This window comes from Elgaria multicarinata, chromosome 15 (genome assembly GCF_023053635.1).
Source record: "Elgaria multicarinata webbii isolate HBS135686 ecotype San Diego chromosome 15, rElgMul1.1.pri, whole genome shotgun sequence".
NCBI classification, from domain to species: Eukaryota; Metazoa; Chordata; class Lepidosauria; order Squamata; family Anguidae; genus Elgaria; species Elgaria multicarinata.
This window is the reverse complement of record NC_086185.1, coordinates 21,243,804-21,257,309: the sequence shown is the minus strand read 5'-3', so window position 1 is coordinate 21,257,309 and position 13,506 is coordinate 21,243,804.

Genomic DNA, 13,506 nt, shown 5'->3' with positions numbered 1-13,506 from the left:
GATCAGGGGCTGGAAACAAAGCCCTGTGAGGAGAGACTGAAAGAACTGGGCAAGTTTAGCCTGGAGAAGAGAAGACTGAGGGGGAGATATGATAGCACTCTTCAAGTACTTAAAAGGTTGTCACACAGAGGAGGGCCAGGATCTCTTCTCGATCATCCCAGAGTGCAGGATATGGAACAATGGGCTCAAGTTACAGGAAGCCAGATTCCGGCTGGACATCAGGAAAAACTTCCTGACTGTTAGAGCAGTACAACAATGGAACTAATGACCTAGGGAGGTGGTGGGCTCTCCCACCCTAGAGGCCTTCAAGAAGCAGCTGGACAGCCATCTGTCAGGGATGCTTTAAGGTGGATTCCTGCATTGAGCAGGGGGTTGGATTCGATGGCCTTATAGGCCCCTTCCACCTCAACTATTCTATGATTCACTGATTCCACACCTTTGAACCAATAAGTGAATCAAATCACCACTGACATCAGACACATTTTGAGCCTCCGCTGCTCAAAACTCATGGAAAGTTTTGTGACGTAAAGTTCTGAGAAACCACAAAGAAGCTCTAATGCTAATCTGATCTAAAGGGAGAAAGTAAGAGGAAAGAAAAAGAAGGGTGGAAAACCCCACACATAACCTTCTGAATTAGTTTCTTCTTCTTCTTTTTTTTAAAGAGGAAGATATTTTTATCTACTGCTCTGGCTTCTATGACTGCCTTGCACCTTTTGTTCAGACTTTCAACCCCACCATGCTTATTCTCAGCTCCTTGGTGACTAATCTCAAAACTTCAAATATTAAAACATTTCTGTACATGATGTTCTTTTCCAGCCTCTGCTAAAAAGAGACAAGGACATCTGAGCAAATGCCACATAAGCTTGAGGGCTAAGAATAATAATAAAAATGAAGGAATAGGAAGGAAAAAAGAAAAAGAAAGAATATCGCCCAATTTTAGAAGACACACAAGTTGAGTCAGGGAAGTGTCAGAGTGACCATCTTGAGGGCTTTCTCCTCCTCCTCCTCCTGTAACCATGTCCTGAAAAATTGATGAAACCCATTACAGAAATCTGAAGATAAAAAAGCCCCCAAAACAAATTTGTTCCTCTAGGAAAAACAAAACATAAACAAAGAACAAAAAAGCAACACACATCTAATGCCAAATGACAGCAACCACTCGCAGCTCCGTGATGAGAAACGTTGGTTTCCGAACAGGGGATTTCTCATGGGTCTCCCAGCCTCATGAAAGCAAATATGATTTAATAAGGTACCAAGAGATAGTGTCAGACAGTGCCCAATTTTCAGTAGGGATGGAGGAAAGGCAAAAGCGGTGAGGGAGGCAGATGGATAATACAACCCCAGGGAGAATGTGAACTTATTGATTGTCTCACTGAAGTCAACGTTAGCATTCACTCAGAGAGAAGGGATTAAGTCACTCATTAATAGCCTACATTGACTTCATTAGGATTAACCCAGGGTGCCTAGCTTTTGAGGGCTTAAAAATCAAAATGCGTATAGCAAGACTTCGGAGTGGTAGCTTGGAGATAGCAACCCATCCAATAAGAACACCCACAAAATAGCTGTGGTCAAATTTCAGGGGAGCAGAAGGGACAACCCCACTTTCATATTGACTTATTAAGGCTGTAGTCCCATAGCTATTTACTTGTGGTGGGGGGTAAGCCTAATTGAAATCAGTGTGTCTTACTTCTGTATGCAGTTGCACTGGAAGGGATTTCTAAACCACCTTTCAGGACATGTTGCTGTCATTTTGTCTCAAATTCCTTCATCTGCCACATTTTTAAGACTAGGGATTTTCACACAGAGATTCAGAGAGCAGTACTAGGAGGTGTTGTCAACATGGAAAATCAGTGAAGCCAGGGAGCTTGTCATTATTCCATGGCAAGCTTGCATATTTAGACCTGTGGACTCACTGTGGTCCAAATTTAATTCCCCCAGTAGAATATTCTTTGCTGATACTTTTCCATTCAGTAATGAAAGGAGTGTCCAGAAGTGCAGTAGGAACACTGATCAGTAGCAACCAAGAACTTCTTCTTCAAAGGAAGACACATGAACCTACATGAACAAGACTTGGGCCTGTACATTCTCTCCTGTCTAATCTGCAGTGATTCCTCAGCTTATTCCCTGTTCGTTGGTGATGCATAGTTTGCCATTGCATCAAAACATGGGACACAATGTTTTCTACGACTCATAGCTTGCCCAGACACCAGGATCAGAAACCAGTTGAAGGTGATGCACATTGGGGCAACCCCCCCCCCCCATGGGATCTGAGTTGGCGGTGACCAAACAAGAAAGAGATCTTGGGATTGTGGCGGACAGCTCGATGAAAATGTCCACCCAGTGTGTGGCTGCTGTAAGGAAGGCAAACTCCATGCTAGGCATGATAAGGAAAGGAATTGAGAATAAAACGGCCAGTAGGGTACTGCCCTTATACAAATTTATGGTGCGACGACACATAGATTACTGTGTACAGTTCTGGTCATCACACCTAAAAAAGGATATTATAGAGCTGGAAAAAGTGCAGGAAAGGGCGACTAAGAGGGGCTGGAGCATCTCCCCTATGAGGGAAGGTTATATCAGCTGGGATTGTTTAGCTTGGAGAAGAGGAGGCTAAGGGGGAGACATGATAGAAGTGTATAAAATTATGCATGGTATGGAGAATGTGGATAGGGAGACATTTTTCTCCCTCTCTCAAAATACTAGAACCTGGGGTCATCCCATGAAACTGATTGGTGGGAGATCCAGGACAAATAAAAGGAAGTACTTCTTCACACAGTGCATAGTTAAGTTATGGAACTCTCTACCACAGGATGTGGTGATGGCCACCGATCTGGATGGCTTTAAAAGGGGGATGAATAAGTTCCTAGAGGTGAAGGCTATCAATGGCTACTAACCCTGATGGTTGTGTGCTATCTCCGGCATTCGAGGCAATAAGCCTATGTACAGCAGTTGCTGGGGAACATGGGTGGGATGGTGCTGTTCCACCATGTCTTGCTTGTTGATCCCTGGCTGATGGCTGGTTGGCCACTGTGTGAACAGAATGCTGGACTAGATGGACCTTGGTCTGATCCAGCATGGCGCTTCTGATGTTCTTATGTTCGTATATGTGCACACAAGGGGCATGTCTACAGCAGCCATTTATCTCAGGATAGTATCGAGATCATCCCTACCGGGCCACATGACATTCACCTACTCTTGCGGTGATCCTGGGACGAACGACATTGACAAGAGCCCCCTGGACTTGCTCTCCTCTTCACTCTTGTAATCTACTCATTCCTTGACTGCTCATTCTGGCCCTGACAACAGTGTTGGTGAAAAGGAAAAAACAGACGATTCCAGTGCCTGTTTGCTTGCTAGCTTTTTGCCTGTGAAGCAAGCAAGGGGTAGCAATGATGAGAACGAGGCTGAGGAGCACCAGGGGTGGTGATAATGGTGGTGAGAATGGAGATGCACCGAGGGAGAGGAACCATTGAGGGTGCCTTGCCCAAGGGCATGCAAAAAGCTTAGAGCAGGCACCCTGGCCAGGTAGTGAGTAAAGTGCCGATGGGCACTTGGTATCATGTTTTGGTGGCAATGGCACTTCGTAAGAATATATTTATTATTTATTTATTTAGAATATTTATTTAGAATATTTATGTACTGCTCCCCATTGAAAAATTTCGGAGCGGTGTACAAGGTAAAAATGAAAATAAAAACAGAATAAAACAGTTAAAACAAAATTTAAAAAGAAGCAAAAAACAACAACACAGTAATCCAAGGCTGCATGTTAAAGAAAGGCTTCTTGGAATAAAGATGTTTTCAGGAGGCGCCGAAAGGAGCACAAGGTTGGAGCCTGCCTGACCTCCAGAGGCAGGGAATTCCACAGGAGGGGAGCCACCACGCTGAAGGCTCTTTCCCTGGTGGACTCCAATCAGAGGATGGATCTAGGTGGAACCACCAGGAGCAGGCCCTCGGATGACCTCAGTGACCGGGCAGGTTGGTAAGGGAGAAGGCGCTCTCTCAGGTATCCTGGTCCCAAGTTGTTTAGGGCTTTGTACACAAGTACAAGAACCTTCAACCTGGCCCGGTAGCGAATAGGCAGCCAGTGCAGTTCCCTCAGCAGAGGAGTTACATGCTGGAAAGGGGCAGCTCCAGACAACAGCCGAGCTGCAGCATTCTGCACTAGCTCCAGCTTCCGGAGCAGCTAGATATCATCTAGATAACATCGGGCTAGTCTTCCTGTTAAACTCACACCCTGGTGTAATTCCCCTGACACTCAGGCATGCTTAGAAATAGGATGTATGTTTGGTTGGTTATGGGTGTTGGCGTGTTTTTTGCTTGATGAATATCTTCTTGTTTAAAATAGAAGTGGGGGGATTGTGGTTTGCGGTGATGCACTGCCCCCATGGCTTTATGAGATATGTCACCCTGGACCACCATCTGTCAGGGATGCTTTCGGGTGGATTCCTGCATGGAGCAGGGGGTTGGACTTGATGGCCTTGTAGGCTCCTTCCAACTCAGCTAAACCCTTAGTTTAGATTTATAATACTATGATGTGCGCTTACATAGGAAGATAGTATACAACTTTGAGAGGCAGGCAAACAAGATTGCATGGGACTATACCACAGGGACTACACCACTGCAGCAAATGTAGATGTCTTATCCAGGTTTTAAGGAAATTGCTTTCTATAGGTCGACAATTGATATTATTGACCATTTAATAATAACAAAAAATAAGAATCTGGAGGTAAGGAAATTGAAAAGACATCCCCTTTCTCTCAAGGAGGATTGAGGGCCTTTTATTTGGAGGACGTTACATCCAGTTCATGGCCATACTCTAGAATTTCACTGGGCAACTGCGAAAGTAATCAAAACATACTCTTCAAAGAATGTCATTTTTTAAAAAATAGTATTATTCTAATGGTTATGATAATTGTCAGTAACACTAATTTCCTTCTCTCTTTCCACATCATCAGACAGGTACCAAAGGTTTAATCAAGGAGTGTTGCTTTTTTCCACTACTTCTTACCATTTAATGTACTTTTCCAGGCTAAAATCACCACCTGAGCTGCTTGTTTCCAGCCTGGGAAAGTATATGGAGTTGAGTCAGGAAGTGGGAACAGATATCACTCTCTCCCAGTTTTCCTCTCAACTGTATACTTTTCCAGGCTGAAATAAGCACCTGTGTAGGAAGCGGAGCGTCTAGGAGGGAAAGCTGCCGGTCAAATTGTTTAAAGCAAAAGATATGGGAGGGGAAAGGGTGGAGCCACCTGATTTGGGGGGTGAGGAAGGCAGGCTAGGGATGTACAGATGTACAGACGTGGTAAAATCCATTCCATCTGCCTTTTGTGGATTGTCAGGTGTCTTTCATTCCGCTGTCTGCTCATTGACAGAATCAGAACTTTTTCCCTCTGTAACCATCTGAAAAAAAATGAGTTGTGCCATCAATCCTCGAGTATTGTATTTTTGCATTTTTCTATGGCCTGTCACCAATAAAACTGAAGTGATCAAGGAATATTTTACTCACCATAGTAGATAAGGCAGAAAGGTTCAAAATGATCAAGGATTTTAGCATCCTTGGCATTTTTTCCCCACGGATGTAGAACCATGAATTGGCATGAGTCACAGTGTTGATCTGACCCCAAGGGCTCTTGCACCCAATTTTATCCATCTCTCTTCCTCCGAATTTGTTCCAAACAATGGTCTGGTTCAGACAACACGCTAAACCGTGCTGCTTAACCACAAAATGGTTAAGGGAATGCATTAAGGTTAATGTAATATTTATATTTTAAACTTTGTAAGGCCGCCTTGAGGCCCAGCATTGGGCAAAAGGTGGGATACTACTACTACTACTACTACTACTACTACTACTAATAATAATAATAATAATAATAATAATAATAATAATAATAATTTAGTGTGTTGTCTGAACCAGGCCACTGCCTATTTCATAGGGTGGTTACTTACACATCACCAAAAAGGAGAGGAAATGCATCACCCCAAACAGAGGCCAACTATAGATGCTACCCAAAGTAGGGATGGTAGAAACTTTGCAGTTCTATTGTAGTTAATAACTGCTTTGGTCTGCATGATCATGGAGGGTGGGAATAAACTATGGTGGCTTACTTCCCCAGCCTCCACACATTCTGGATGTGTGGTGGTGGTATTTGCATAATTACCCTTGGCAATGCAGCTTGTCATGTTGTGTGAACCTGGCCAGGGTGGCTTGTTGCTGTGGGTTACAAGCCATCCAGAACCCATGGGCTGTTGTAGGGCTGTTGTAGGCAACGTAGAATTCTGTTGCAAATTTCTCCGACCTCGCTATTCTGAAGGCAGCTAGCCTGGCTTATCGCATTGTGAAATAATACACAGAACTAAAGAGCTCCCTCAAAACACAATTAAGTCCAGAGTCTACAATGATCTAACTATACCACTGAGAGGAAGCAGACAGACCCATGAATTTGAAGGCATGGGGGCATTATTTTGGAAACAGGCCCTCATTTGGGGATACATGTGCTGACACACTAACCTTTTACTTAGAAAATTGTGTAGAAAAGGCACACGTCAGCTTAGCCTAGAAATGCCATCGCTGCCCTGCTAAATTTAATTAAAAATGCCTTTGTTTGGTTTTAATTACAATTTTATATTTAACTGGGGAAAAGATGCAGATGCCATGGGGTTAATAGATTGAACTGCTCATGGAGTTGTTTTATGATGGTAGTATTCAAGTGGCTATTATTATTTTTTTAAAGCAAAGTTAACACGCTCAATATGGAACTGCATATATTATCAGCCAGGGTGACTTGGCTGTTCAAGTGTAACATTACAAGTTAACTGCTCCCAAATGCATTCCCCCTTTCCTCCTTCCTGCCTATCACATTTTTGAGCTGCACAATTGCTCAAGAACAATAAATAAACAATTAATGAATTAAATAAACCCATCATTGCTGGGCATTTAAGAGCAATGCTCCTTCTGCTGTATGGAAATGCTTGTAGTTACCTTCTTAAATTGCAGAATTTGCAAGTACATCAACAGAATGAAAATGCTCTGGGAACTGTCCTCCAAAGAATCAGAGAAAGAAGGTCAGCTGGGGCAATGTTCTCCACCTTGTGCCCTTCAGATGCATGAGGATACAGGAAGGCTGGCCATAGGGATTGCAGCTAGGGTGGCCATGTAGCCTCTTGTACAGAGGACAGTTCTCTATTTGAACAGCTAACAGAGGACTATCCTCTGTTTGAAGGTGTCCTTGATTTGAAGCAGTGTCTTGTCCAATTCCAGCTTAAAGATAACCAGGGGCCCTTCCGCACTTCGTCCCCAGAGCGCATCTATTCGACCCCAGTGCACTCTGAGGACGATCCTGTGACTTGCCTGTAAAAGAAACGACGATGAGAAGTCCTCGGCGCTGGCGCCGCCGGTGCCGCTACCCAGCTTCCTGCTCCCCGCCCGGGATGGATAGCTCGGCGGAAGAAGGCGGAGGAGAGAGCGGAAGAAGCTCTCTCCCCCGCCTTCTTCAAAACAAGCTATCCGTCCCGGGCGGGGAAGCAGGAAGCTGGGTAGCGCCGCCGAGGACGTCTCATCATCATTTCTTTTACAGGCAAGTCACAGGATCGTCCTCAGAGTGCACTGGGGTCGAATAGATGCTCTCTGGGGACGACGTGCGGAAGGGCCCCATAAGAACTTTACCCAGCAACAGTTGGTGCCCAGGCAGCGGGTTGTTCAGGAAGGCATGGAGTTAATCTTCCACACTATGGGGAGACATACTGTATTTCTATTGAAATGCTCATCATGGTTGCTAAATTTGTATCTATTCATATAAATTAGCACATGCAAGCCTCTGTCTTCTTTTTTGGTGAGGCATTCTCTCCATTTGGCCGATGCCACCCTAGTTGCAGCTGTGATCTCCCCCATCCCCACATTTTAAAAGTCAAGGCGGGCAACCATGCTGATTTCAAGAGAGGCTGTACAATCTCTTCGAATCCAGGTATCAATGCTCAGGTGGCAGGGGGCTCGCTATTGTGGGTGTTATTATTTATTTTAATTTCTTTATCATATTTATTACCTGCTCCTCAGCCCCAAAAGGCTCTCGGAGTGGCTTGCAATCAGTTAGCAAAGAAGACAGTCCCTGCCCTTTAATAAAGGCATGACACACAAGGAAAAGGAGTTCAGGAGGGAAGAGGGAAAAGAGAGAGAGGGAAGAGATAGAGAGAGAAATTAAGTAGACCGGCAACAGGGCAGATGGGGTTGTCCTGCTCCCGAAGGAGGGGAATCCAATTAGAGCAAGCCTTATGTCGTGTTCGTGCCTGTCCTCTCTGGCATTCACATGTGCTGGCAAGCTCGCATGAAACACTCACATCAGCGAGACTTCTTTTATTGAGGAAATCACATGGTAGACAAGCTTAATGGTTAGCGAGTCTCCAAAACACACTTAAAGCTGAACGATGGTTAGGAAGCTTTAGGCTCTTTTTTCTGAACAATCCTTAAGGCAAACACTCGGAGGGGTGTGTGTGAACAGGGTACGCCAATAACAGCTTTGAGCTTCTCCAGATGCCGCATATGCTGGCTCCTCAAAGGGACATGGCCAATGTCTTAAAACAAAGTCCCAGGAAAGGTTGCTCTGAGCCACCAGAGCCGGGCAGAGAGATCCGTCACGCACTTGTCAATCTCAGCCTACCACTACTGAGCTGACTCCATCACCACGACTTCAGGAAAGGTTAAGCCTCAGGCTCAGCAGTCCCATCCTTCTGCTAAGGACCAGGATCTCCCTGCCACCTGACACTGGGCACAGAACACAGAATCCACAGCATAGGCAAGTTCAAGTCTATGAAAAGCCTCACTACTTTTCATGGCACAGTTCTTAGATATCCAAAGTCCAAAGAGCAAAGCGTCCATGTGCAGAGTGCTTTCAAAGTCCCAAGCAGAGATGGAATCCAAAGCAGGAGGGAGGTCAGGCATTGCGCCGAGAGATGAAACCTAGCAAAGTTTTGTCCGCTTTGCCCCAGCATTTAAGGGCTGTTCAAAGCCACTTGACAAACAGGTCCTCTGGCCTGTAAACCAAGCCCACGTGCCAAGAGGGCAGAATGTTATCCACTTGGAAGAGGGCCCCCCACCTTTTCCAAAACACTCTGAAGTTCCCAGAGAACCAGCCCCTTCAAGGCTGAGACAAAGGTGTGAACCAGCTACTCCCATGGGAACTTCTTACAGAGATTAGCTTGCAGAGAACATCTGACATTCTCAAACTATTTCCTAATAAATCTAACCACTAGGTACAAGGCCGGCCTTGTGCCTATACCTGACACCCTAATGTTTCTCCCACCTGCTTCTGTCCCCTTGCTCTTTCTTCTTTCCCGCAGGGCCAAGTTGGCAGTTAGCCCTGGGGGGGCGGAGGGAGAGTCCAATTGGAGCAGGCCTTGATGTTTTCTCCATTTTTATTCCGGGGGCTTCCTTGGGAACATGCCAGCTTTTTTTCTGCCAGTCTTTGGATCAGAGGTGTGAAAGCTACTCTCCTTAACCAAGGTTTTTAGCTTGACTGCCTGGAATTTTTGCAGGCTGTTGACTGACATGTAAATACTCCCCCTACACATCTTTTTCTGTGGAAAGCTGGAATTCTTACACAAGATGAGACCTTCCTGTTTTAATCCCAGGGCAGTTTACAAGGAATTGAGATTGTAAAAAACCATTTAAAGGAGAGGGGGAAAGGGAGAGTTTAAAAGTGCAGTAGGAATGGACAAATCTCTCAGTTCCTCTCAGTTCCTCATTACTTCAGCCTTAAGTCTGGATCGTCTCAAACTTTGGGTCTCTGTGTGTGTTTTATAAAGTTTGCACGAAAATTCACATTTTGGTGCAATTTCTCCCAATGGATGCGATTTTTGTAGGTATCTTTGTGTGTGGCGAATATTTATTTATTTATTGAAAGCAATTTTCCTAATATTGGGTGACCCTATGAAAAGGAGAACAGGGCTCCTCTTTCTTTAACAGTTGCATAGAAAAGGGAATTTCAGCAGGTGTCATTTGTAGGCATGTAGCACTTTGTGAAATTCCCTCTTCATCACAACAGTTAAAGCTGCAGGAACCCTGCCCTCTTGACCAAGTACAAAACATTACATGCAGACCAGGATTTCTGGGCTTGTCTCTCCCCAGACAAGCCAGAGAAACAAACCATGCCTCCACCCCGGCTTGTCAAACATACCAAAACTGGAGAGGAGGCATGGAAGATAAACCACAGTGTGGGCCATGGTATAAGTCCAGAAATCTACAAACGACAGTCTCATGGCACCTCACAGTATGAATGCATGCAACCCTTTTTTTTTTTTAATGGCATACCCTTTCATGGACTAGAGTCCATGCAATGTGGAAAAGGTCATTTCAGAATTGAAATAGAAACACTTCATTTGTGACTCATGAGATGGTATATATACGGTATGGTAGAAGCTGGGGATGGAAGCTGTGACTATTTGTGCGCAGAGTATGTGCTCTTACTATGCCCCCAACCTTCCTTCCCGAGTTTCGGTATTATTAACAGAGAAAGAACCCATGGTTTGTTCTCAGGTTGTTTCTCTGGCTTGTCAGAAAGAGCTCTTCCTTGAGTGCCTTCCCTGTTAGCTCCCCACACTAGAAAAGAGATAGTAGCTCCTTGCTAGAGCCTGAAACCTGTCTATTTTTCTTGGAATCCACCAGGCAACTGCACAACAGCCCCAGTCAATGCCATCTCTCACGGCGGCATTCAACCAATAAACAAAGCAACAATATGTATAATTTCTCTGAAGGACCTATCACATCAGCATCTTGCAGCCAGTGATACAAACGAGTATTGACTGATCTATTTTTGACACAGCGTTGATGCCTCTTAGGACACAGGGAATCGTTGCTGGGTTCCTTAACATGCAGTGTTGCAAACTGTCACTTTTTGCCTCCTAGACACTTTTGTCCTCTCTTTTAGCAGCATGACTCACAAAAACAGGGTGTTGTGGGTGGGGGGGGGAGGGAGAAAGGAGAATGGGTTTGTAAGCGTGGCGAAATCAAAGAGAAGCAAGCATATTCTTGTTCTTATAGCATCATGGCTGGAGCAGCCATCCCTAACCTGGGGCCCTCCAGAAGTGTTGGACTGCAAGCCCATTATTCTGGGGATGATGGGAGTTGTAGTCCACCACATTTTGCAGTTACCATGTAGGGAAAAAACTGGATTAGAATGATGGATTAGGAACAGGAAAACATGGGTTCAAATTAGGGGTGTGCTCCGCTCTGTTTTGGATCCCCGAAACTGAAGAGGATTGGGCCAATCCAGACCTCCTAAACATGGTTCTGGAGCAGGTTGGGGGAGGTCTGGATTGACTTGAAGTGGTTCAGAACAGTCCAAATCGATTCAGACCATTCCGAAGCTTCGGAGGCAGGTAAGTGGGGCTTACCTGCGTCTGCTGCCTGCCACTGCCACCACTGCTGTGCTTGTGTCCAGTGGCTTCAACTGCCGCTGGACGCACAAGCCTGGAAATAGGCCGTGGCCTACTTCCGGCCTTAGGCGTCGATGGCAGTCAAAGCTGCCTCACAGATCACGGCAGTGACTGAGCCAGGTAAGTGGGGAGAGGGGCTTACCTGGCTCTGCCATCCGCCACCGCCGCAGTCCGTGTGGCAGTGGACAGCAGAGCCAAGTAAGTGTGGAAGGGGGGAAAGGGGCTTATTCAGAAGCCATTTTGTCCCCACTTACCTCCCTCCACCGCCCGCCGCAGAGGCAGGTAAGTGGGGAGGGGGGCAATATGGCATCCGAATATCAATCTGGACCTCCGGATCTCACTCTGGATCTGGTTCCGGAGTGGGTCGGGGGAGGTCCTGGATTGACCTGAACCAGTTTGGGCCCGATCCGGAAGGTCCAGATTGGGATACGAAGCGGTTCCGGGGGGTGGGGATACACGCACAGCCCTACTTCAAATTCCCTGCTGGTCACAAAAGTTCACTGGATGTCCTTACTCTCTTAGCCTCACCTACTTCACTGGGTCCAAAGGTCTCACTGCTCTTGCTACATTGGAACATACATCCTTCAGCCATCGATTTCATATGGATGCTTATTTAGATCTGCATCTAGAAGTCTCAAACCCTCCCCTCCTTTTTTCTCCTGTTTAGCAATGGTGTTATAAATTATTATTGTGAATGTGTATATTTTTATGTCTTCTTTTTTCTCTTCCTTTATTCCTTTTTTGTCTCTCTTTTCTTTTTTCCCTTCTTGTTTGTTTTTGTTATATTTGCAAATGCATTAAAATAACCTACTTCACAAGGCTGTTGTGGGGATAAAAAGGGGAGCAGAGAACAAAGTTCACAACTTCTTGGATGAATGAGAAAATAAATGTAGTAGTAGTAGCAGCAGAGAGGCTTGCCTGGCACCTACATTGTGCTCTTTCCAGTGCCAGCGGAAGACCTTTTTATCATCCCAGTTTTTCTTTGGGTTTTTACTTTTATTTAATACTGTAGTTTAAAGCTTTTAATTTTTTACCATGTGTTTTATACTGTATTTTGCGGTTTTCGTCCTTGTGAACTGCCCAGAGAGCTCCGCCTATTGGGCTTTATAGAAACATAATAAATAAATAAACAAATTAAATAATTGTTCATCATCTTCATCTGTAATACAATTATGGAGAGTCCAATCGATGCCCAGAGAGAAACATTTTTCCATTCCTTGTTAGCTCAAAACTTTCCCAGCATGCATTAGCAAAGAATTGGGCACCAAATGACAAAAGAAGAAAGATGAAAGGTTTGGATAGCAGGTATCATATTCCAGGGTTCCAAGCCTCTCTGACCCATAACTTCTGACCTCTCTTTACTTCATCCATTTACACTACTGATCCTGTTAAGTCATAGCAAATCTGCTGTCCATTGGAGCCCAGGGGTGTCGAATCTGTGGCCTGCGGACTAAGTCCAGCCTGTTTGTGGTCTCAGTCCCCAGAGGGCTAGATTTGGCCCTGCACCCCTGGCAGACACCAACGTGATGTGCATGATGTATCAAACCTTTCCTCACATCTTCTCATGTATGAACACCATCAGGTGCAGTGGGGGAAATCGCAGTTTCCTACCGTCGCTTCTCCACCTCTGCTCCTGTCCCACAACACTTCCTCTTTCTTCCTGGAGAAGAAAGAGGAAGTAAACAAAGACCATGTTGCCCATTCAGGGGGCATTTTTATCACACCACTTTTCCTGAACACAGAAGGAAATTGCTGGCACGTTCCATTCCATCCCACCACCATTACAAAAAAAAGTTGGAATAAAAGGGGTCCATTTTGTGATGGAAAAAAGGAAGGAGTGAGAGGCATGTAGGAAGTGGATGTCATCTAAAGGACACATGAAAAACTGTGAGTGGGCAGTAGCGAGCATGTGATGAAACGGCTGTCTCATGAACCCCTATATAGCTGGGACACTTCAGGAGGAAGTCCAAGGTACTGTAAAAAAAAATACTAATATGTTAATGAAGGGTCATCAAGGGAAACCATCAACATAGTTTTGACTAGTTTACTTTACTTTCAGGGTGGATCAGCACGTGCATTTCC